The 25,522-nt window shown below is 47.6% G+C and overlaps 1 long non-coding RNA gene across 2 annotated transcripts in view; it reads left to right on the forward strand.

Moving 5' to 3' along the window:
- The window catches only part of LOC134943343 (uncharacterized), a 42,509-nt gene extending 17,417 nt beyond the window's left edge, over window positions 1–25,092 (forward strand). The window contains exons 4-6 of one of the 2 annotated variants that reach the window (XR_010181481.1): window positions 3,732–3,932; window positions 23,010–23,176; window positions 24,341–25,092. This is a non-coding gene — a long non-coding RNA (uncharacterized LOC134943343). The remainder of the gene's footprint in view (window positions 1–3,731; window positions 3,933–23,009; window positions 23,177–24,340) is intronic. The other variant, XR_010181482.1, reaches the window with a different exon arrangement.
- Window positions 25,093–25,522: the final 430 nt, after the last annotated feature.

Genomic DNA, 25,522 nt, shown 5'->3' on the forward strand with positions numbered 1-25,522 from the left:
GGGACAGGAGAAAGGGGGCCTAAGAAAACAAGATTGTCAGGGGGTAGCTTGTAATAGAATAGGTCCAGACACAGTAAGCCTTTGTCCCCAGATTGCCAATGCATAAATTACATGTGAAGGGGGTAGCAGCCATTCTTAGCAGGTGGCGCCCACCAAGCCTCAGGTCCCTAGTGGGAAATCCACCAGTGATTATTACTGAATACATTCTTTTCACCAGTAATACGGGGGAAAGTGTGTGTGTGGGGGTAAATGTGATGTAGATAGATATGTAAATACTGTTCATGAATATAGTTTTGCTGTATGTGAAACACTGAAATTAACTGTTAGTTATCATTCTTATTATTATGTGGATTGGGAAGAAAACTGACTCTGCAGACTGCAGCCCCCATTATTCTGTCTCTCACTGTGTAATGGCTTCATGCCATGAATTTAAAGTCCCTAATATGCCAGAACACTATAAATCTCACTAAAGGCAATCTAAGGAGATCGTACCAAATCTACAACATCCCTGATACTACTGTGGGGCTGTGGTAATGAGCACCAGTACCCCACTGTCCTGTAATGTGGTTACCCCTATGATCCTCCTGTATACTTTCCTTATTGGCCATAAATTCCAAGTGATGTAACAGCAGCAGAAGTACCTAAAATGGGCAAGAATGAGCATTTAGATACCATCACATGCAGAGAAACAGTCACTTTGAGGCATTGTCAGAGATCCTTGATCCCTCATTCACATCTCCTTTTATAGCTTCTTTTTAATTAGGGCAAAATCTTTGGTAATGCTCCAGTCGCCACCACTTCAATGAAAATTATCCCTTAAAAGGGCGTAATGGTGAAATGAAAAGGGATAATAATCTGGGTTACTACTCACTTGAGGCACTCTCTGTGCCAACAGCACCATGAGAATCACCTAGTGTTAGGGTCTCCTGCCCTGTGCTGCCACGTCGTCATGGCAACCGGGAGACAAGTGCTAGCGGAGTAACCTGAGCGCAGCTGATACTCCGGTTCGGGTCTTTTGCTGTGCAGTGGTTACAGGCTCTGTGCACGGCAGAGGATCCGGTGCTGGTTTTTGTGCTCACAGTCTGTGAGGTCTGAGTGGGGCGTGGACAGCACCTGCTTTATAAACCCTCTTCTCAGGTTAAGCAGATGCTGCTGAATCTTTGTTGGTTAGTTAGTTCATGAAAGTTAGCCAGTACTGTGTAGCTTTGTATTTGTTGTTGCTTACTGCAAATAGGCCTGGGGATTTGGTACTACACTCTGCCAATCCAGACCTAGCAGTAAGACTGGAGTCAGTCGTATAACTTGCTGGGGTTCTTTTGCTACTCTGTGAACTTAGCAAGTTTGCGGCTGTATTCTCAGACTTGTCTGCCTAAATCCTTTCTCACTGTGCAAGATGTTCAGGTGTCAGTTTAGTGGCAGTAAGCTGAACCAGTGCACTGCAAGTGAGGATTAGGATTGTGGAGACTCTCCTTGGGTCTATCATTCCATCTCTGACCAAGGAGTTTACTGCCACACCCGTTGGTAACCCTTTAGGGTTTTGCTGTTGCCCTTAGTAACAGCATTTCGGGTTCTCTACGTATTAAAACACAACATCTTGCTTTTTCCATCTGAGCATTCCTAATACTAGGGAGACACCCAGTTTCTTAGCCTCTGGGCTTCTCTGTTCACTTTGTGTTTATTTTGTTACCCTATCACCTTCTGTGTACGTAATGTCATATTCCCCAGTCTGTCTGTGAGTTCATTTGTTTTGCATCCCTATCCGTTCAGACACCAGTACATTCCTGCAGGCACTGGTGTGCATAACAGTTCAGACACCAGTACATTCCTGCAGGCACTGGTGTGCATAACAGTTCAGACACCAGTACATTCCTGCAGGCACTGGTGTGCATAACACCTAGGCTTTCTCAAAAAAAAAAAAACAACCCTCCCCCACTAAGTTCTGGTACATGGGACTGACTGCTTCAAAAAAATAAAGACGGTAATACATAAAAATAAAAAAACATTTTTAACAGACAATGAAAGATACTTTGGTCCAATAAAAAAAGATGTTTTTAATAATATTCAGAACAACAGGTATTATCAGTAGTGAGAGCAGGGTTCCACCCTTTATTGCGGTGGTTCTCAAACAAAGTCACCCCAGACGGGTCACATTTTCCAAGTCACTTAACAGGAGCACAGGTGTACTCATTACTAGCTGACATATTTTATAAGACCCACATGCGAAGCTAATTATTTAACTTGTGGTTCTGTTAAGATGAGACCTGGAAAACATGCATGTTTCTCCGGCACTCGCTAACCTGTATATGTTTAAAACTGAAAAGCAAATCTTTTTTGATGATTTAAATATAGCTGGTAAAATAATTTTTTACACACGGTTCATCGACGACCTGTTGATGATATGGACAGGTAGTAAGGATGAGCTGATGGATTACATTGAGACACACAATTCTTCTGATTCAGTGGTAAAATTCACGGTGACCATTAGCCAAATGTCATTATCTTTTTGGGACGTACTGATTACATTGAATGATGGAGAGCTACGTACCACTGTGTACTCTAAACCCACTGACTGGAATACCCTACTCCACTACAATAGTTGTCACCCAGTTAGTTTGAAGTTGGGTTTACCCTACTCTCAAATGTTAAGAATCTGGAGAATTAACAGCAGACGGACTGCTGCAGTTCTTCAGCTAGGGTCACTTGTAGATAAATTCCTGGAGCGTGGATTTGACCGTGATCAGTTACTTTGTATTAAGGATAAAGTTTTGAATATGGATAGAAAGGATTTATTAGTCAAGACGGATAAAGATAAAAATCTTAAGAAAATACCATGGGTTAGCAAATATAGCACATGTTCACGTAACGTCAATAGGATTTCAAAAAAGCTTTGGAGGATTGTCAAATCTGACAAAGAACTTCCCTTCAATGATAAAGATCTGATGCCGTGTTATACCCGTTACAAAAACCTGAAAGATAAATTAGTAAAAAATGATATCTCTAGAACACGGTCAGAGGCTGCCGGTAGTTCTGTAAGATTAGCCAGAGGTTGTACTAGGTGCCCATGTACCACGTGTAAGTATTTGATTCCGGGTGACACCTTCTTACATCCTAATAGTGGCAAGAAATATATTATTAGGGATCACCTTACTTGTAACAGTAGTTATGTTGTATATCGGATTATTTGTCCCTGCGGACTTTCATATATTGGAAAGACCCAACGGAAATTCAAGGAGCGGATGGCGGTACATCGTTCCAGCATTAAATTAGCGCTAGAGAGCAGTGCCAGCGACCAACCGGTCGCGAGACACTTTTTAGAGGCACGGCATACTCTAGCTGGCCTCAGATATCGTATGAGCGACCATGTCCCAGCATCTAAGAGAGGCGGGGATAGAGGGGCACTGTTGATCAAAAAGGAAACAGAGTGGATTATCCGTTTGGAAGTTATGGCACCCAAGGGGCTTAATGGTAAACTAAACTTAGGTGCAATGTTGTAATCATTTAAATTTAGCGAAGATATCTTTTTTCTTTTGTTTGATAAGTTTAATGCCCTATGGGTTATCACATAAGGATTAAGTTCTTTATGATTGTTACTTACAATATACAATGTGGTATTATTCCCTTTTGTTGGACCAATCGGTATATACTTGTTTCATATATATGGATATGGATCCTGTCATGATGTCATTCTCATAGACGTATGTGTACTATTTGTGTTTCTCTTGTTTAAACAGTTTGCATATCACTGTCCGGTTGTTATGGTGATGGGGACGCGCGTCGCGCCTGTGCGTGATGATGTCATCGAGCGGTGCTGCGGCCGGGGACTCCCGTGGTGACTGGCGGACGAATGCGCATTGATGGCATCAGACCGCGGCGGCACGGGTGGGACGCCGGCGCAGACGTCACACTCACATGGTGTTGGTGGGGGATATAAGGTAGGATGTACTTACCCCCTGGAACCCCCCCTTAATCCGGCTCTGCCTGAACTGCAGCCCTGTGTTCCCACTACCTCCGGTGGCTCTGTACTCCAGGCTCCCTCCCTCATACACTGCACCACAGTCCTGTGTCCCCACTGCCTCCAGCTGTTCTGCAATCCAGGCTTCCTCTCTCCTACTCTTCACCGCAGCCCTGTGTCCCGACCGCCTCCAGCAGTTCTGCTCTCCAGGCTCCCTCCCACCCTGCACTGCAGGCCTGTGTTCCCACTACCTCCGGTGGCTCTGTGCTCCATGCTCCCTCTCTCCTACACTGCACCGCAGTCCTGTGTCCTCACTGCCTCCAGCAGCTCTGTGCTCCAGGCTGCCTCCCTCCCTCCCTCCTACCTTGCAAGGCAGCTGCAGTCGCATGGTGGGGCTCACATGGCTTCATCGTGGGAGCACTTGTAAGTGATTCTGAAGTTCTGTAAAATTTGTATTTCAGGATTATTTTTTTTAAAAACCAACAGTTCATTATATGGGACACTGAGACACTTGACACAGGCTGTGAATAGTAATGGGACACCACAGCTGCAGGGAAACTGTTTACTTCCAAAAAGTTGTCTCTGCTGCATTTGCCAGGAGAGGGATCTAAGGTCCCAATTCAGGCCTGATTGCTGCTGTGCGTTTTTTCCAGTGGTCTGCAATCAGATAGCCGCCGCCCATGGAGAGTGAAAACCAGCCCCGTGCAAGTGTGCGGTTGCATGTGTATAGCATGTGAAAATTCCGCCCATCAGCGGACAACTGCAAATCCTTTCGCATCTCACTCACCACCGAATGATTTTTCCATACTGTGCAGTCTGTGCGTAGCCCAGCACTTACTCCTACAGTGCGATACAAACAGGCTGATCGGGGCCGGAGCTGACGTCACACACCCACCCTGAAAACGCTTGGGAACGCCTGCGTTTTTCCTGACACTCCCAGAAACAGCCAGTTACCACCCCCAAGTGCCTGCTTCCTGTCAATCACCTTGCCAACGCCCGTGCGATCGAAATTTTCACACCATCCTGTCGCTGTTTGATGACGTGCCTGCGCATTGCGGTACATGCGCAGTCATTCGATAGTCTGCTGCTGTGTGATTTCACACAACAGCGATCAGGTCTAAATCGGGCCCTAAAATTCACTATTAAGTGTTCGCCTTAATGTGCTAGAAATTAAGAGTGCTAAGCACACTATCACATACATAATTAATGATGGAGTTACACAAATTGCAGCATTTCTCAGAGCTGAGCATTGTCACTTGACGGAGAGAAGGACGGTTGCGTAGGACTTAAGGTGGGTACACACTGGAAGATATATCTGCAGATCAATTGATCTGCAGATATATCTATGTACGGATCGGGCAGCGTGCTGTGCATACACACTGCCCGATCCGTCGGGGGACTGACGTCATGAACGGGCGGGCGGGCGCGCCCGCCCAGTTCACCTGTCAATCACCGCCGGCCGCCGCAGCATGTGTACGGGCGGTCGGACGACCGCCCCGTACACACACAGCGACGCGCCAATATATCGGTAGATATATTGGCCGTCGGCTGTGCTGCACGGCCGACGCGATACGTCTGTGAACGACGGAGTTCACAGACGTATCGCCCGTACACACTGGCCGACGGTCCCGCAATGTATCGGCCGTTCAAGAGAACGGCCGATACATCGACCAGTGTGTACGGGCCTTTACACTTCAGAAGAGAACAGTCCCAGGAGAAACTGCTGTATATGGCTGGGGGGAAGATAAGAGAGATCAACACCCATCAGCCATAACATTAATATCACCGGCCTAATATTGTGTAGGTTCTCCTCATGCTGCCAAAACAGCCTCTGAAGGTGTCCTGTGGTATCTGGCACCAAGACGTTAGCAGTAGATCCATCAAGCCTTGTAAGTAGTAAGGTGGAACATCCATGGCTCAGACTTTTTCCAGCACATCCCAGAGATGCTCAATCAGATGGAGATCTGAGGAATATAGAGGCCAAGTCAACACCTTGAACTTTTTGTCATGTTCCTCAAACCATTCCTGAGCTATTTTTGCAGTGTGCCATTTTAATGAGATAATCAATGTTATTCAGTTCCCCTGTTCTGTCAATGCAGTGGTGAAACTAGCAATTGGTGAGCTCAGGTGCAAATATATGCCCCCACCCTCCCACTATAAAAAAAAAAACAACAAAAAAAACAACATGCCTCACATGCTTCCTTGTGTGCCCCATATGCCCATATATAATACACATTTGGTTTGATGGGGGGAGGAGAGATATTGAGGAGGGGAATTCTGGGGGTAATTCCAAGTTGATCGCAGCAGGAATTCTGTTAGCAGTTGGGCAAAACCATGTGCACTGCAGGGGGGGGGGGAGATATAACATGTGCAGAGAGAGTTAGATTTGGTGGGTTATTTTGTTTCTGTGCAGGGTAAATACCGGCTGCTTTATTTTTACACTGCAATTTAGATTGCAGATTAAACTCACCACACCAAAATCTATCTCTCTCTCTGCACATGTTATATCTGTCCCCCCTGCAGTGCACATGGTTTTGCCCAACTGCTAACAGAATTCCTTCTGCGATCAACTTGGAATTACCCCCTCTGTCACTAGCACCAGCTCACAGATATAAGAAACCTCCCTGAGATAACAGCTGAGCAGAGTCCATGTTTCCAGTAGAATACGGCTGTAAGTATACACTGGCTCTTGCCACTACACTATAGTAATAAATAGAACAGCAATTTTAGTTCATAGTGTTTGTGAAAGAATTAAATAACTGGTTTTAGTAATTTATTTACACTCTGTAACCAGGACCATTTGAAACCATTTTGTACAGTATATCATATATGACTACACACAAAACATTTGTCTCCAGATTTATCAAAGCTTTTGGAGAGAGATAACGTGTAGAGAGATTGAAAATAATAATTGTCATATGTTTGCGTCATGGCTGTGTTTGAAAAATTACAGATACTGATTGGTTTGTACAGTGTCGGACTAAGGCATGAAGGGCCCAACGGAGGAATGCAGTGATAGGGCCCCATACTTAGGGGTGTGGCCAGCCTACAAAGGGGGGGTGTCCAACCTCCACAGAGGCTTGAAATACACAATAGTTTAGTGCAGTGTAATGCAGCATATCCACCGTGTATAATACAAGTGCACAGTCTGGAACCTGATCCCTAGAGGAAGGAGTGGGCCCTCAGGCAGTGGGGCATACCGGTGATTTTCCTGGTACCCCTGTGGGCCAGTCTGACCCTGGGTTTGTACTTCATCTGTGTCCACTTTATCTCTCTCCAGCCTTTGATAAATCTGACCCTTATGTAGCCCATACACTTGTGCGCTAGGGCATGCAATCCTTCAGTTTCGACAGTGTCTGTGAGAGAAATCGAAGGATTGTATGCACATTTAAGGTACCATGCGACGTGATGCGCAGGCACGCCGCTCGAATATCGCGTCTCATCAGGGCCGGCTCGAGGCATGTTCGACTCGAGCGGCCGCGCAGGGCGCCACCCTTAAAGAGCGCCGCGTGCTGGCGCCGCCATGTCGGAGCCAGGAGCCGGCCCTGATCTCCCCTGCTGTCCTCCCGGCTCCCGCTGTGTGCGCCGCCGCTGTGTGCGCTATGCGGCACCGGCGTCTGATGTCAGACACCGGCGCCGCACAGCGCGCACAGACAGCGGCAGACAGCACAGACAGCGGCCGCAGCGGCGCGCACAGCAGCACTCCCAGCAGCACTCCCCCTCCCTCGGCACAGCAGGTACTGGGGGCATATGTGGCACTGTGGGGGGCATTTATCTGGCACTGTGGGGGGCATGCATTTATCTGGCACTGCGGAGGGGGACATTTATCTGTGCACTGTGAGGGGGCATTAATGTATCTGGCACTGTGGGGGCATTTCTGGCACTGTGGGGGCATATCTGCGCTGTGGGGGCATTTATGTATCTGCACTGTGGGGGCATTTATGTATCTGGCACTGTGGGGGCATTTCTGTATCTGGCACTGTGGGGGCATATCGGCACTGTGGGGGCATTTTTGTATCTGGCACTGTGGGGGTATATCTGCACTGTGGGGGCACTTATTTATCTGGCACTGTGGGGGCATTTATTTATCTGGCACTGTGGGGGGCATTTATTTATCTGGCACTGTGGGTGGCATTTATTTATCTGGCACTGTGGGGGCATATCTGGCACTGGGGGCATTTAATGTATCTGGCACTGTGGGGGCATATCTGGCACTGGGGGCATTAAGGTATCTCTCACTGTGGGGGCATATCTGGCACTGGGGACATTAATGTATCTATCACTGTGGGGGCATATCTGGCACTGGGGGCATTAATGTATCTGACACTGGGGGAATATCTGGCACTGGGGGCATTAATGTATCTGGCACTGTGGGGGCATATCTGGCACTGGGGTTATTAATGTATCTATCACTGTGGAGGCATATCTGGCACTGGGGGCATTAATGTATCTGGCACTGTGGGGGCATATCTGGCACTGGGGGCATTAATGTATCTATCACTTTGGGGGCATATCTGGCACTGGGGGCATTAATGTATCTGGCACTGTGGGGGAATATCTGGCACTGGGGGCATTAATGTATCTGGCACTGTGGGGGCATATCTGGCACTGGGGGCATTAATGTATCTGACACTGTGGGGGGCAATAATGTATCTGGCACTGTGTGGGCACATATGCATCTGGCATTGGGGGCATTTATGCATCTGGCAATGTGTGGGCATTTTTGTATCTGGCACTGGGGGCATTTATGTATCTGGCCCTGTGGGGGCATATCTGGCACTGTGGGGGCATTTTTATATCTGGCACTGTGGGGACACATCTGGCACTGTGTGGGCATTTTTATATCTGGCACTGTGGGGACATATCTGGCACTGTGTGGGCATTTTCGTATCTGGCACTGTGGGGGCACTTATGTATCTGGCACTGTGTGGGCACTTATGTATCTGGCACTGTGGGGGCATTTATGTATCTGGCACTGTGGGGGGCATATCTGCACTGTGGGGGCATTTATGTATCTGGCACTTTGGGGGCATTTATGTATCTGAACTGTGGGTGCATATCTGGCACTGTGTGGCCATTTATGTAGCTGGCACTGCTGGGGGGCATGTCACGTGTAGCTGGCACTGCTCGGGGGGCATGTCACGTGTAGCTGGCACTTCTGGGGGGCATGTCACGTGTAGCTGGCACTGATGGGGAGCATGTCACGTGTAGCTGGCACTGCTGGGGGGCATGTCATGTAGTGTTCCCGCTAGGCGTCTGTGGCTAGGCAATGTGTCTCAGTGCTCTGCCTGGCGCAATGTGTCTCAGTGCTATGCCTGGCGCAAAGTGTATAGGAGGTTCTACCTGGTGCAGTGTGTATTAGCTGCACTACTGTGTGGTGTAATGCAAATTGCCACTATTATGTGGCCACGCACCTTCCCCACGAAGTAACTCCCCTTAATTTTTGCTGCGCGCCTTCGGCGCGCACTGTACATGCTTTCACATATAGGTATGGGAACAACAAGCAGTATGTACATCATTTAGCCCTCCTAACTTAAAAATGTGCCCTCCTTGTGATCAGCACCATGCCCTAAAAAGTGAACACTATCATGTGTAGCTGGCACCGCTGGGGGGCATGTCATGTGTAGCTGGCACTGCTGGGGGGCATGTCATGTGTAGCTGGCACTGCTGGGGGGCATGTCATGTATAGCTGGCACTGCTGCGGGGCATGTCATGTGTAGCTGGCACTGCTGCGGGGCATGTCATGTGTAGCTGGCACTGCTGCGGGGCATGTCATGTGTAGCTGGCACTGCTGGGGGGCATGTCATGTCTATCTGGCACTGCACATTATGTGTATCTGGCACTATACTGGAGACATTGTGTGTAAGCAACACTACTGTGGCTATGTGTAAGGCTGCTAATTGTGTGAAAATATATTTATAGTTTGATGATATGAAGTTACGAGACCACGCCCACTTTTCCAGAGGCCACACCCACTTTTCCGGGAGCGCGCGAGCCTTTGGCGCGCGCATGGGGGGGCACTTTTACATTTTCTCGCTCAGGGTGCTAGTAGGCCTGGAGCCGGCCCTGCATCTCATGATAGTATGTGCTGCCCTTAATATTTATCGCATCACAGTGCGATCGCATAGGTTTTTTAAAAAATACATGCAATATATCGCACTGCGATGGACACCCGCCGGGAGCGGCCCATCACGTGATTACCATGCAATCTATCGCATGATCGCATGGTAATCACTTTGGCAGTTCAGGTGCAATTTTTTTCATGTGTAGCTGGCACAGCTGGGGGGCATGTCATGTGTAGCTGGCACTGCTGGGTGCATGTCATGTGTAGCTGGCACTGCTGCGGGGCAAGTCATGTGTAGCTGGCACTGCTGGGTGGCATGTCATGTGTAGCTGGCACTGCTGCGGGGCATGTTATGTGTAACTGACACTGCTGGGGGGCATGTCATGTGTAGCTGGCACTGTTGGGGGGCATGTTGTATAGCTGGCACTGCTGGGGGGCATATCATGTCTATCTGGCAGTGCACATTATGTGTATCTGGCACTATACTGGAGACATTATGTGTATTTTGACACTATACTGGAGACATTGTGTATAAGGAACACTACTGTGTTATGTGTAAGGCTGCGAATTGTGTGCGTAGAGGGGGTGTGAAAATATATTTATTTATAGTGTGATAATATGAAGTTGTAAGGCCACACCCACTTTCCCAGGAGACCACGTCACTTTCCCAGGAGCGCGCGTGCCTTAGGCGCGTGCATAGAGGGGTGGGGGCACTTTCAAATTTTCTTGCTCAGGGTGCTAGTAGGCCTGGAGCTGGCTCTGGGGAGAATATACAAACTACATATAGTTAGATCCAAGGTGGCAGTCAAACCCACAAAGAAGGAAAGAAAGGCTGGTGTAAACAATATGCTCAAGGAGTTTGGAGGCAAAAGGGAGGAAAGAGCGGTATCGGTAGTTTTAAAGGATGGTAAGATCTAGGGTAGATTTTTTAAGAATGAGTGAGACAAGGGCATGCTTGAATGCAGAGGCGACAGTACCTGATAAAAGTGAGAGATTGAGGAGTTGGGCAAGATGGGAACAGACAGAAGGTGAGAGGGAATGGATAGGGTTAAGGAGGGGGAGTTGGAAGGGGGGACCGGATGAGAGCCATGACTTAATCTCCATATACAGGGGTAGAAGATGGAAAGATGGATGGGAAGGGGTAGGCTGGGAAAGGAGGAGGGGATGAGGGTATGGTGGGATGTGATGTCCTGACATATGGAGTCAGTTTTAGATGTGAAATAGGTGTCAAAGTCAAGTGCAAAGAGTGAGGAGGGGGTGGTCAGAGGAGGGAGGTAAAAGTGCCGAAGAGATGCTGGGGGTTTGAGGACTGGGAGGAGATGAGGTTCTTCAAATATAAATGTTTAGAGAGAGAGAGAGAGAGGGAAAAGGCAGCACTGTAAGAGGAGAGCATTAGAGTGTGATTTCCTCCACTGTTGCTCGGTGGTTCGTGAAAACTTTTGCAGGTATCTGGTGCTTTGCAATTGAATTTAAGTGTGGCTCTGTAAAGGATCAATAGTGATCACCGAAGCAACAGATTCAAGAGCAGAAGTAAGGGATTGCATAGTATAGAGTCCAGCAGGGAGGATATAGAAATGTTGTCGATGGCCTCAATGTTACGCTCAGTGATGGTAAACTTAGGAGTCAGAAGTGGAGTAGGAGACATGGATAAGTTAAAAGAGAGAAGATGATAATCAGAGAGGGAGAATGGGGAATTGGAGTAATCAGAAATATCACAATGGTGAGTGAAGACCAGATCAAGTGAGTGCCCACTTACATGGAAGGGTGGTGAGCACCATTGAAAGAGACCAAACAATGATGTGAAGGTAAGAGGTTTAGAGGCAGAGGATTCTGTGGAATATCGATTGGGATAGTGAAGTCACCTAAGATAATGGAGGGAAGATCTACAGAGAAGAAGTGAGGCAGCCAGGAAGCAAAGTTGTCAAGGACTTTGGAGGGAGAGCCAAGGGGGTGGTAAATGAGAGGTTCTCGAAGGTGAACAGGTTGTAAGAGGCATATGGCATGAACCTGAAATGTAGAGAATGTAAGGGACGGTTCTAAGAGTATGTGTTGGTAAGACTAACCGGAAGATAGAAGAACCCTAACACCATCCCCACCATGGCTACCCCTGGGCCTGGGGGTATGAGAATGTTAGTCCCCTAGAGGAGAGAGCTGCATGAGAAGTGGTGTCTGAGGGGGAAATCCAGGTCTCAGTAATGGATAGGAGATTCAAGGAGTTGTAGATAAAAATGTCATTGGTGGGAACCAGTTTATTACATACAGACCTGGCATTCCAGATAGCACAGGAGAGAGGGACAGAGTTTGTGGAAGAGCTATGAATAAGATTATAAGAGTTGGTGAGATTGATTTGGAGTACAGAGTAAGAGAAAGTGTAGTGATAGTGTGAGCTAGGAAGGGAAGACTGCAGGAGTTGGATAAGGAGGGAGCTAATGTAATGCGGATGGAGGTGAGGAGGGAGGGAGCAGGGCTTAGTGGTGGAGTAGTATGACCCTTGTGGTTGAGAAGTGAATGAAAGTGGAAAAATGGAAGAAAAGGGTGAGAGAAGCAGAGGGGGAGAGGAAGGCAGACAGAGGAGGGTAGAAATGGGGAAGAGGAGATAGAGGAGACTAGAGGGGTAGGATATAGGTGGTCAGGGGAAAGTTGGCAGAATAAAGGATTAAGTAGATGCTGAGTGATGGGGAGGTGAATACATTTTGGTCTAGTGTGTATGAGGTAACTAGGGGGAAGAAAACTGGTGGGACTGGAGACTGTATGAGAGAGACAGTGCAGTAGATGTGCAGAAATGCAGGTGATAGTATGTGTTGCTAAATGTATATGCCCAATGATAATAGTTTATTATTAAGTGGAGTAAATGAGATTTTATTGGTGCAGAAATTGAATATTAAAGTAGAGTGTGTTAGAAGTAAGAGGATGAGAGGCTAATGTGTACACACGGTGAGATCCTTGCTATGTCCTATTTTTACTTGCGATTTCCCTTGAACTCCCCGGAGGCCAGATAGGACAGATTTTGACTAACTTTTCTTGAGATCTGTACTATGGCCCTCATTCCGAGTCGTTCGCTCGGTATATTTCATCGCATCGCAGTAAAATTCCGCTTAGTACGCATGCGCAATATTCGCACTGCGACTGCGCCAAGTAATTTAACAATGAAGATAGTATTTTTACTCACGGCTTTTTCTTCGCTCCGGCGATCGTAATGTGATTGACAGGAAATGGGTGTTACTGGGCGGAAACACGGCGTTTCAGGGGCGTGTGGTTAAAAACGCTACCGTTTCCGGAAAAAACGCAGGAGTGGCCGGAGAAACGGAGGAGTGTCTGGGCGAACGCTGGGTGTGTTTATGACGTCAAACCAGGAACGACAAGCACTGAACTGATCGCAGATGCCGAGTAAGTCTGAAGCTACTCTGAAACTGCTAAGTAGTTTGTAATCGCAATATTGCGAATACATCGGTCGCAATTTTAAGAAGCTAAGATTCACTCCCAGTAGGCGGCGGCTTAGCGTGTGTAACTCTGCTAAAATCGCCTTGCGAGCGATCAACTCGGAATGAGGGCCCATGTGTGCTTACGATTTTGGCTTATGTGAGATTTTGGCTTATGCAGGGCCGAAACTAGGATTTCTGTCACCCGGGGCAAGGTAGTCATTTGACACCCCCCCCCCCCCCCTCCCCCCGCAAAAAATAAAATAAAATTATTTTACAATAAATAAATAAAAATAATAAAATAAAAAATAAATAAATAAAAAAATGAATAAAAATATTATATATATATATATATATATATATATATATTAGAGATGAGCGGGTTCGGTTTCTCTGAATCCGAACCCGCCAGAACTTCATGGTTTTTTTCACGGATCCGAGCAGACTCGGATCCTCCCGCCTTGCTCGGTTAACCCGAGCGCGCCCGAACGTCATCATGACGCTGTCGGATTCTCGCGAGACTCGGATTCTATATAAGGAGCCGCGCGTCGCCGCCATTTTCACACGTGCATTGAGATTGATAGGGAGAGGACGTGGCTGGCGTCCTCTCCATTTAGATTAGGGTTGAGAGAGAGAGAGAGAGATTGACCTGAGGCTGTGATACTGTAGAAGAGAGTGCAGAGTTTAGTGACTGACGACCACAGTGACCACCAGACAGTGCAGTTGTTTGTTTTATTTAATATATCCGTTCTCTGCCTGAAAAAAACGATACACACAGTGACTCAGTCACATACCATATCTGTGTGCACTGCTCAGCCCAGTGTGCTGCATCAATGTATATATATATCTGACTGTGCTCAGCTCACACAGCTTATAATTGTGGGGGAGACTGGGGAGCACTGCAGTGCCAGTTATAGGTTATAGCAGGAGCCAGGAGTACATAATATTATATTAAAATTAAACAGTGCACACTTTTGCTGCAGGAGTGCCACTGCCAGTGTGACTAGTGACCAGTGACCTGACCACCAGTATATATAATATTAGTAGTATACTATCTCTTTATCAACCAGTCTATATTAGCAGCAGACACAGTACAGTGCGGTAGTTCACGGCTGTGGCTACCTCTGTGTCGGCACTCGGCAGCCCGTCCATAATTGTATATACCACCTAACCGTGGTTTTTTTTTCTTTCTTTATAGTCATACTAGTTACGAGTATACTATCTCTTTATCAACCAGTCTATATTAGCAGCAGACACAGTACAGTGCGGTAGTTCACGGCTGTGGCTACCTCTGTGTCGGCACTCGGCAGCCCGTCCATAATTGTATATACCACCTAACCGTGGTTTTTTTTTCTTTCTTTATACATACATACTAGTTACGAGTATACTATCTCTTTATCAACCAGTCTATATTAGCAGCAGACACAGTACAGTGCGGTAGTTCACGGCTGTGGCTACCTCTGTGTCGGCACTCGGCAGCCCGTCCATAATTGTATATACCACCTAACCGTGGTTTTTTTTTCTTTCTTTATACATACATACTAGTTACGAGTATACTATCTCTTTATCAACCAGTCTATATTAGCAGCAGACACAGTACAGTGCGGTAGTTCACGGCTGTGGCTACCTCTGTGTCGGCACTCGGCAGCCCGTCCATAATTGTATATACCACCTAACCGTGGTTTTTTTTTCTTTCTTTATACATACATACTAGTTACGAGTATACTATCTCTTTATCAACCAGTCTATATATTAGCAGCAGACACAGTACAGTGCGGTAGTTCACGGCTGTGGCTACCTCTGTGTCGGCACTCGGCAGCCCGTCCATAATTGTATACTAGTATCCAATCCATCCATCTCCATTGTTTACCTGAGGTGCCTTTTAGTTGTGCCTATTAAAATATGGAGAACAAAAATGTTGAGGTTCCAAAATTAGGGAAAGATCAAGATCCACTTCCACCTCGTGCTGAAGCTGCTGCCACTAGTCATGGCCGAGACGATGAAATGCCAGCAACGTCGTCTGCCAAGGCCGATGCCCAATGTCATAGTACAGAGCATGTCAAATCCAAAACACCAAATATCAGTAAAAAAAGGACTCCAAAACCTAAAATAAAATTGTCGGAGGAGAAGCGTAAACTTGCCAATATGCCATTTACCACACGGAGTGGCAAGGAACGGCTGAGGCCCTGGCCTATGTTCATGGCTAGTGGTTCAGCTTCACATGAGGATGGAAGCACTCAGCCTCTCGCTAGAAAAATGAAAAGACTCAAGCTGGCAAAAGCAGCACAGCAAAGAACTGTGCATTCTTCGAAATCCCAAATCCACAAGGAGAGTCCAATTGTGTCGGTTGCGATGCCTGACCTTCCCAACACTGGACGTGAAGAGCATGCGCCTTCCACCATTTGCACGCCCCCTGCAAGTGCTGGAAGGAGCACCCGCAGTCCAGTTCCTGATAGTCAGATTGAAGATGTCAGTGTTGAAGTACACCAGGATGAGGAGGATATGGGTGTTGCTGGCGCTGGGGAGGAAATTGACCAGGAGGATTCTGATGGTGAGGTGGTTTGTTTAAGTCAGGCACCCGGGGAGACACCTGTTGTCCGTGGGAGGAATATGGCCGTTGACATGCCAGGTGAAAATACCAAAAAAATCAGCTCTTCGGTGTGGAGGTATTTCACCAGAAATGCGGACAACAGGTGTCAAGCCGTGTGTTCCCTTTGTCAAGCTGTAATAAGTAGGGGTAAGGACGTTAACCACCTCGGAACATCCTCCCTTATACGTCACCTGCAGCGCATTCATAATAAGTCAGTGACAAGTTCAAAAACTTTGGGTGACAGCGGAAGCAGTCCACTGACCAGTAAATCCCTTCCTCTTGTAACCAAGCTCACGCAAACCACCCCACCAACTCCCTCAGTGTCAATTTCCTCCTTCCCCAGGAATGCCAATAGTCCTGCAGGCAATGTCACTGGCAATTCTGACGAGTCCTCTCCTGCCTGGGATTCCTCCGATGCATCCTTGCGTGTAACGCCTACTGCTGCTGGCGCTGCTGTTGTTGCTGCTGGGAGTCGATGGTCATCCCAGAGGGGAAGTCGTAAGCCCACTTGTACTACTTCCAGTAAGCAATTGACTGTTCAACAGTCCTTTGCGAGGAAGATGAAATATCACAGCAGTCATCCTGCTGCAAAGCGGATAACTGAGGCCTTGACAACTATGTTGGTGTTAGACGTGCGTCCGGTATCCGCCGTTAGTTCACAGGGAACTAGACAATTTATTGAGGCAGTGTGCCCCCGTTACCAAATACCATCTAGGTTCCACTTCTCTAGGCAGGCGATACCGAGAATGTACACGGACGTCAGAAAAAGACTCACCAGTGTCCTAAAAAATGCAGTTGTACCCAATGTCCACTTAACCACGGACATGTGGACAAGTGGAGCAGGGCAGGGTCAGGACTATATGACTGTGACAGCCCACTGGGTAGATGTATGGACTCCCGCCGCAAGAACAGCAGCGGCGGCACCAGTAGCAGCATCTCGCAAACGCCAACTCTTTCCTAGGCAGGCTACGCTTTGTATCACCGCTTTCCAGAATACGCACACAGCTGAAAACCTCTTACGGCAACTGAGGAAGATCATCGCGGAATGGCTTACCCCAATTGGACTCTCCTGTGGATTTGTGGCATCGGACAACGCCAGCAATATTGTGTGTGCATTAAATATGGGCAAATTCCAGCACGTCCCATGTTTTGTACATACCTTGAATTTGGTGGTGCAGAATTTTTTTAAAAACGACAGGGGCGTGCAAGAGATGCTGTCGGTGGCCAGAAGAATTGCGGGACACTTTCGGCGTACAGGCACCACGTACAGAAGACTGGAGCACCACCAAAAACTACTGAACCTGCCCTGCCATCATCTGAAGCAAGAAGTGGTAACGAGGTGGAATTCAACCCTCTATATGCTTCAGAGGTTGGAGGAGCAGCAAAAGGCCATTCAAGCCTATACAATTGAGCACGATATAGTAGGTGGAATGCACCTGTCTCAAGCGCAGTGGAGAATGATTTCAACGTTGTGCAAGGTTCTGATGCCCTTTGAACTTGCCACACGTGAAGTCAGTTCAGACACTGCTAGCCTGAGTCAGGTCATTCCCCTCATCAGGCTTTTGCAGAAGAAGCTGGAGACATTGAAGGAGGAGCTAACACGGAGCGATTCCGCTAGGCATGTGGGACTTGTGGATGGAGCCCTTAATTCGCTTAACAAGGATTCACGGGTGGTCAATCTGTTGAAATCAGAGCACTACATTTTGGCCACCGTGCTCGATCCTAGATTTAAAGCCTACCTTGGATCTCTCTTTCCGGCAGACACAAGTCTGCTGGGGTTGAAAGACCTGCTGGTGACAAAATTGTCAAGTCAAGCGGAACGCGACCTGTCAACATCTCCTCCTTCACATTCTCCCGCAACTGGGGGTGCGAGGAAAAGGCTCAGAATTCCGAGCCCACCCGCTGGCGGTGATGCAGGGCAGTCTGGAGCGACTGCTGATGCTGACATCTGGTCCGGACTGAAGGACCTGACAACGATTACGGACATGTCGTCTACTGTCACTGCATATGATTCTCTCAACATTGATAGAATGGTGGAGGATTATATGAGTGACCGCATCCAAGTAGGCACGTCACACAGTCCGTACTTATACTGGCAGGAAAAAGAGGCAATTTGGAGGCCCTTGCACAAACTGGCTTTATTCTACCTAAGTTGCCCTCCCACAAGTGTGTACTCCGAAAGAGTGTTTAGTGCCGCCGCTCACCTTGTCAGCAATCGGCGTACGAGGTTACATCCAGAAAATGTGGAGAAGATGATGTTCATTAAAATGAATTATAATCAATTCCTCCGCGGAGACATTGACCAGCAGCAATTGCCTCCACAAAGTACACAGGGAGCTGAGATGGTGGATTCCAGTGGGGACGAATTGATAATCTGTGAGGAGGGGGATGTACACGGTGATATATCGGAGGGTGATGATGAGGTGGACATCTTGCCTCTGTAGAGCCAGTTTGTGCAAGGAGAGATTAATTGATTCTTTTTTGGGGGGGGTCCAAACCAACCCGTCATATCAGTCACAGTCGTGTGGCAGACCCTGTCACTGAAATGATGGGTTGGTTAAAGTGTGCATGTCCTGTTTTGTTTATACAACATAAGGGTGGGAGGGCCCAAGGACAATTCCATCTTGCACCTCTTTTTTCTTTTCTTTTTCTTTGCGTCATGTGCTGTTTGGGGAGGGTTTTTTGGAAGGGCCATCCTGCGTGACACTGCAGTGCCACTCCTAGATGGGCCCGGTGTTTGTGTCGGCCACTAGGGTCGCTAGTCTTACTCACACAGTCAGCTACCTCATTGCGCCTCTTTTTTTCTTTGCGTCATGTGCTGTTTGGGGAGGGTTTTTTGGAAGGGACATCCTGCGTGACACTGCAGTGCCACTCCTAGATGGGCCCGGTGTTTGTGTCGGCCACTAGGGTCGCTAGTCTTACTCACACAGTCAGCTACCTCATTGCGCCTCTTTTTTTCTTTGCGTCATGTGCTGTTTGGGGAGTATTTTTTTGAAGGGCCATCCTGCGTGACACTGCAGTGCCACTCCTAGATGGGCCAGGTGTTTGTGTCGGCCACTTGGGTCGCTTATCTTAGTCACACAGCGACCTCGGTGCAAATTTTAGGACTAAAAATAATATTGTGAGGTGTGAGGTGTTCAGAATAGACTGAAAATGAGTATAAATTATGGTTATTGAGGTTAATAATACTATGGGATCAAAATGACCGCAAATTCAATGATTTAAGCTGTTTTTTAGTGTTTTTTGAAAAAAACACCCGAATCCAAAACACACCCGAATCCGACAAAAAAAATTCGGTGAGGTTTTGCCAAAACGCGGTCGAACCCAAAACACGGCCGCGGAACCGAACCCAAAACCAAAACACAAAACCCGAAAAATTTCAGGCGCTCATCTCTAATATATATATATATCTCTTTCAGAACTTTTTAACCTGAAAAACTGCCTTTTCTAACATAAATTTCATATCCAGGAAAAAGTGTCCCCATTTTACACATTGCGGCAGGAAAAAGTGTCCCCATTTTACACATTGCGGCAGGCACGTGTCCCCATTTTACACAGTAAGCTGGCAAGTGTCCCCATTTTACACAGTAAGCTGGCAAGTGTCCCCATTTTACACAGTACGCAGGCACAGGTCCCCATTTTACACATTGCGGCAGGCACGTGTCCCCATTTTACACAGTAAGCTGGCAAGTGTCCCCATTTTACACAGTACGCTGGCACAGGTCCCCATTTTACACAGTACGCTGGCACAGGTCCCCATTTTACACAGTACGCTGGCAAGTGTCCCCATTTTACACAGTACGCAGGCACAGGTCCCCATTTTACACAGTACGCTGGCAAGTGTCCCCATTTTACACAGTACGCTGGCACAGGTCCCCATTTTACACAGTACGCTGGCACAGGTCCCCATTTTACACAGTACGCTGGCACAGGTCCCCATTTTACACAGTACGCTGGCACAGGTCCCCATTTTACACAGTACGCTGGCACAGGTCCCCATTTTACACAGTACGCAGGCACAGGTCCCCATTTTACACAGTACGCTGGCACAGGTCCCCATTTTACACAGTACGCTGGCACAGGTCCCCATTTTACACAGTACGCTGGCACAGGTCCCCATTTTACACAGTACGCTGGCACAGGTCCCCATTTTACACAGTACGCTGGCACAGGTCCCCATTTTACACAGTACGCTGGCACAGGTCCCCATTTTACACAGTACGCAGGCACAGGTCCCCATTTTACACAGTACGCTGGCAAGTGTCCCCATTTTACACAGTACGCTGGCACAGGTCCCCATTTTACACAGTACGCTGGCACAGGTCCCCATTTTACACAGTACGCTGGCACAGGTCCCCATTTTACACAGTACGCTGGCACAGGTCCCCATTTTACACATTACGCTGGCACAGGTCCCCATTTTACACAGTACGCTGGCACAGGTCCCCATTTTACACAGTACGCTGGCACAGGTCCCCATTTTACACAGTACGCTGGCAAGTGTCCCCATTTTACACAGTACGCTGGCACAGGTCCCCATTTTACACAGTACGCTGGCACAGGTCCCCATTTTACACAGTACGCTGGCACAGGTCCCCATTTTACACAGTACGCTGGCACAGGTCCCCATTTTACACATTACGCTGGCACAGGTCCCCATTTTACACAGTACGCAGGCACAGGTCCCCATTTTACACAGTACGCTGGCACAGGTCCCCATTTTACACAGTACGCTGGCACAGGTCCCCATTTTACACAGTACGCAGGCACAGGTCCCCATTTTACACAGTACGCAGGCACAGGTCCCCATTTTACACAGTACGCTGGCACAGGTCCCCATTTTACACAGTACGCTGGCACAGGTCCCCATTTTACACAGTACGCAGGCACAGGTCCCCATTTTACACAGTACGCTGGCAAGTGTCCCCATTTTACACAGTACGCTGGCACAGGTCCCCATTTTACACAGTACGCTGGCACAGGTCCCCATTTGACACAGTACGCTGGCACAGGTCCCCATTTGACACAGTACGCTGGCACAGGTCCCCATTTTACACATTACGCTGGCACAGGTCCCCATTTTACACAGTACGCAGACACAGGTCCCCATTTTACACAGTACGCTGGCACAGGTCCCCATTTTACACAGTACGCTGGCACAGGTCCCCATTTTACACATTACGCTGGCACAGGTCCCCATTTTACACAGTACGCAGCCACAGGTCCCCATTTTACACAGTACGCTGGTACAGGTCCCCATTTTACACAGTACGCTGGCACAGGTCCCCATTTTACACAGTACGCTGGCACAGGTCCCCATTTTACACAGTACGCTGGCAAGTGTCCCCATTTTACACAGTACGCTGGCACAGGTCCCCATTTTACACAGTACGCTGGCACAGGTCCCCATTTTACACAGTACGCTGGCACAGGTCCCCATTTTACACATTACGCTGGCACAGGTCCCCATTTTACACAGTACGCAGGCACAGGTCCCCATTTTACACAGTATGCTGGCACAGGTCCCCATTTTACACAGTACGCTGGCACAGGTCCCCATTTTACACAGTACGCTGGCACAGGTCCCCATTTTACACAGTACGCTGGCACAGGTCCCCATTTTACACAGTACGCTGGCACAGGTCCCCATTTTACACAGTACGCTGGCACAGGTCCCCATTTTACACAGTACGCTGGCACAGGTCCCCATTTTACACATTACGCTGGCACAGGTCCCCATTTTACACAGTACGCAGGCACAGGTCCCCATTTTACACAGTACGCTGGCACAGGTCCCCATTTTACACAGTACGCTGGCACAGGTCCCCATTTTACACAGTATGCTGGCACAGGTCCCCATTTTACACAGTACGCTGGCACAGGTCCCCATTTTACACAGTACGCTGGCACAGGTCCCCATTTTACACAGTACGCTGGCACAGGTCCCCATTTTACACAGTACGCAGGCACAGGTCCCCATTTTACACAGTACGCAGGCACAGGTCCCCATTTTAAACATTACGGCAGGTGGTGGGGAGAGGGAGGGAGAGAGAGAGAGAGAGAGAGAGAGAGAGAGGAAGGGAGAGGGGCTGACTTACATTTGAAGCGGTTCTCGCCGCTCTTCAGCCGCCTCTCCCTCCTCGTCTGCGCGGCTCCGGGCTCCCCCTTCAGTTCTCCCTCCTCCGGCGGGGTTTCGTTGAATGACGCGTTTGCGCCGTGACGTCACGACGCAATCGCGTCATTCCGCGAAACCCCGCCCCCCGAGCTGGGCACTCGGGAGAAGGGGGTTTAAAAGTGCCGCGGCGGTGTTTGGGGGTCTCGGCGCCCCCTCCAATCCGGCGCCCAGGTCGCCTGCCCCCCTAGCCCCCCCCTAGTTTCGGACCTGGCTTATGTGAGATGTCATTGACATGTGAGATGAACTAGATAGGACACCGATCTAGCAAGGATTGACTTGCCTGCACAGCCTATCTTTTCTTGCGATGCCGACCTGGCGGGACCGCGCATCGGGATCGCAAGGTGACTTTCACCTTGCGATCTGCACTAACTTTTCTTACAATTTTGACTATATAGTCAAAATCTTAAGAAAAAATCTCACCGTGTGTACACACAAAGGTATAAGGGCTAATTGACATTGGTACAGATATGCAATCAGAAGTGTGTGAAAAACAGAAATCCAGCACAAATAGTTGTTAGTGAAATATGTTAAAGATGTTACAGAGTCCAAACAAGGACTTCAGTGCTGAGTGTTCTGGATATACAGACAGCAGGTGTTTGTTGTAAGTGAGCTCACATTTGTTGCTTCCTTCTGTAGTGGAGATTGCAGATTGAATGTTCTCCTTCTGTTTTCCTTTGGTTTAACGCTGAAATTATGCATAAAATCTAAATTGCTCTGCTATGCACTTAGAATAATATATATTATACTGCCACAATAGCCAATACAGCCTAAGGAACACTACATGACTATCTTGTGACTCCTCTGTCTAGTGCAGCTGCGGGGAATATAACACCAAAGGGCACCGAGCAAAGAAGGAATAAACTGACCCCTGCCTGCAGACACACCCACCAACCATTGGAACAGATGTCATAGTAAGACCTTCTCACTGCTTGTTCTGCTGCAGTCCTGTGAGCCTCCATCAGTGAGTGTAGATTTGGTAAGTACGCATCAATTTCACGATCAGTCTCTCTAAATTTAAGACAAAGACTTAGAACAATATGGATATCTTAGTGGTGCTTTTTGAGATGTGTATAATAACAAAAAGTATAGTTATAGGAAAACATACAGGTTTCTCTTGGACATTCTGGAATAGTAGGCAAGTATTAATTAGATCTTATCAGTGAAAGATGTTGATTAATGACATGGTGTAGGTTGATATGAGAGTATCCATTAACCCTCCGTCAGGCGCACCTCTAGGACTCCCGGGTTTAGGCGCAGTGCGCATGACAGCCGCCTGTTAGAAAATCATCATTAGCACCTAATTAACTAAATTCTAACGCTATTAAAGTTTATCAGCGATCTTCATTAGGATGTACAAAGAGAGAAATCGTAGGTTTTACGGGCCATTTCAACAGAAAATCTGAAGCAAAAAAGAGAAAACACGAACATGAGTATAAGTTTGGGCACGAGTTTGGGCGCAGTGTGTCTGAGAGGCCAGGAGGGTCACTACTGCACTCCATGCAGGCGGCGGGAAAACTGACTAGGGTGGTTTCGAACAGCACCTAGAGATAGGAAGGTACAGTACTAGGAGAGACAGGCCCCTGCGCCCCCTTTCGGCCGAGAGGGGAGCGAGAACAGCTTTGTGGCGCCTATCAGGCCAGCTGTGCCTGACTGAGGGTTAAATATCACATGGCAACTGTTGGAAGATCTGTTATATTACTTCTCTAATCTTATGGGGTCCATGCATCTATCGTGGGAATTCCCTAATATGCCGATGCTTAGGTCGGGTCATGGGCAAAATCCAACATGTTGTAAACCCTCCATTGCAAATATTCCAACCCAAAAATGATCAGAAGCTGAGAATTGGGGATTTTTATCCTGGATTTTGCAGATTGCCGGACAAATCAACGTTCATCTGATTGGCATCTGGGAAATGGGGAATAGGCTCGTAGATGTATGGCCCGCATTAGTCATTGATAGGTAAGGATACATTCAGCTAGCCCATTCAACAGACTATAGTGAACATGAGTGGGACAGAAAGACATACGGGTCTCTCTTTATTCTCCTTATGGAAAAAAATGTGTGACCACTTACAAATTTATTCAACCGTTCCAATGTGGTCAATGTCCTATTATTTATCCCTAATTATCTTATGTTGCAGATTTATTTGGTTGAGGATAGTGCAGTATTTGAGCAAACACGTCTAGAGACCTCGTGGAAAGAAGAGCCAGTGTGTAATTGTCTATAGAACATGGATGTAATAATGATGCCAGAGTACCAGGAAGCATGTTGGCCTCTGAAGATAATATGGGAGCGCATTAACCATGCCTACAGTTCAGATACTCCTCCTAAGGACTGGGGACTTCAAAAAGGGGACTACGGTATCCAAACCTGGGTCTTCCCAAATAACAATGAAAAATACTCTGTGGTTTGGGATTCTGGCTGCTCCTATTGGAAGGTGAACACTCCGTTTGGACCTTGTTTATATTTTATAGGACCACTGTTCATCAACAAAGAAAGGACGGGTCTAGCTGTACCCCCGTTATTCAATGTCAATGTGTCCGATAGAGATACACTGATGCCGGCCTCGTCTTCAAAAGTGATAAAGAAGATGAAAAAAATGGTGCATTTTGTGGTTAAGCCTTACAGCAACAAAGCATCATGAGATACAAACTGTATGTGTTTCCATAGTGATTGACGATAATCTATTGTTTTAAGTCACATTCAAATGTTTAGTTTATTGAAATAAGATATTTAAATGATCTCCAAGGTGTAGCGATATCACATTTTAGGGGGAGTTTCTATTTTAGACCCGTTTTGGAAATGTAAAACACCCTGATTGTTGTACACTCACTGAGGGGGTGCTGATTGTGCGCCTTTTTAAAACAATAAATGGGGTGGAGATGTCTTTTACTCCACGAGTTCGTCTGTCGTACAGGAATCACAAAAGCAAATGTACTGTAAGTAAAACTAACTTCTACGCTGGTGCGATAATACAGCCACTGCCAGCACCCGGGCATGCAGTAACACTGGCAATGGTTCTAGACCAACCACCATCACTTTCATCAGTCCTATGACAAGTGTAGTATCTCTATCTTAACAAGGCCTTGGTAGAAGCGGCTCTGCATCTGGGAACGTAGCTGCTTTCACTGACACAAACGAGGCCATTTACCAGTCACCGCCCAGGTACTTTCTGCTCTACTTCTGTTCCCATTTGTGTCGTATGCAACAGCGACTTTTTGTGTGCATGTGCCACATGTGGTTTTGGGTTTTCTTTTGCATTTGGTTCGCATGTGCAAAGTGTGAACACTGGAAGCAGATGCGATATGTGTGTGTGTGTGGG

Source organism: Pseudophryne corroboree, chromosome 7 (genome assembly GCF_028390025.1).
Source record: "Pseudophryne corroboree isolate aPseCor3 chromosome 7, aPseCor3.hap2, whole genome shotgun sequence".
NCBI lineage: Eukaryota > Metazoa > Chordata > Amphibia > Anura > Myobatrachidae > Pseudophryne > Pseudophryne corroboree.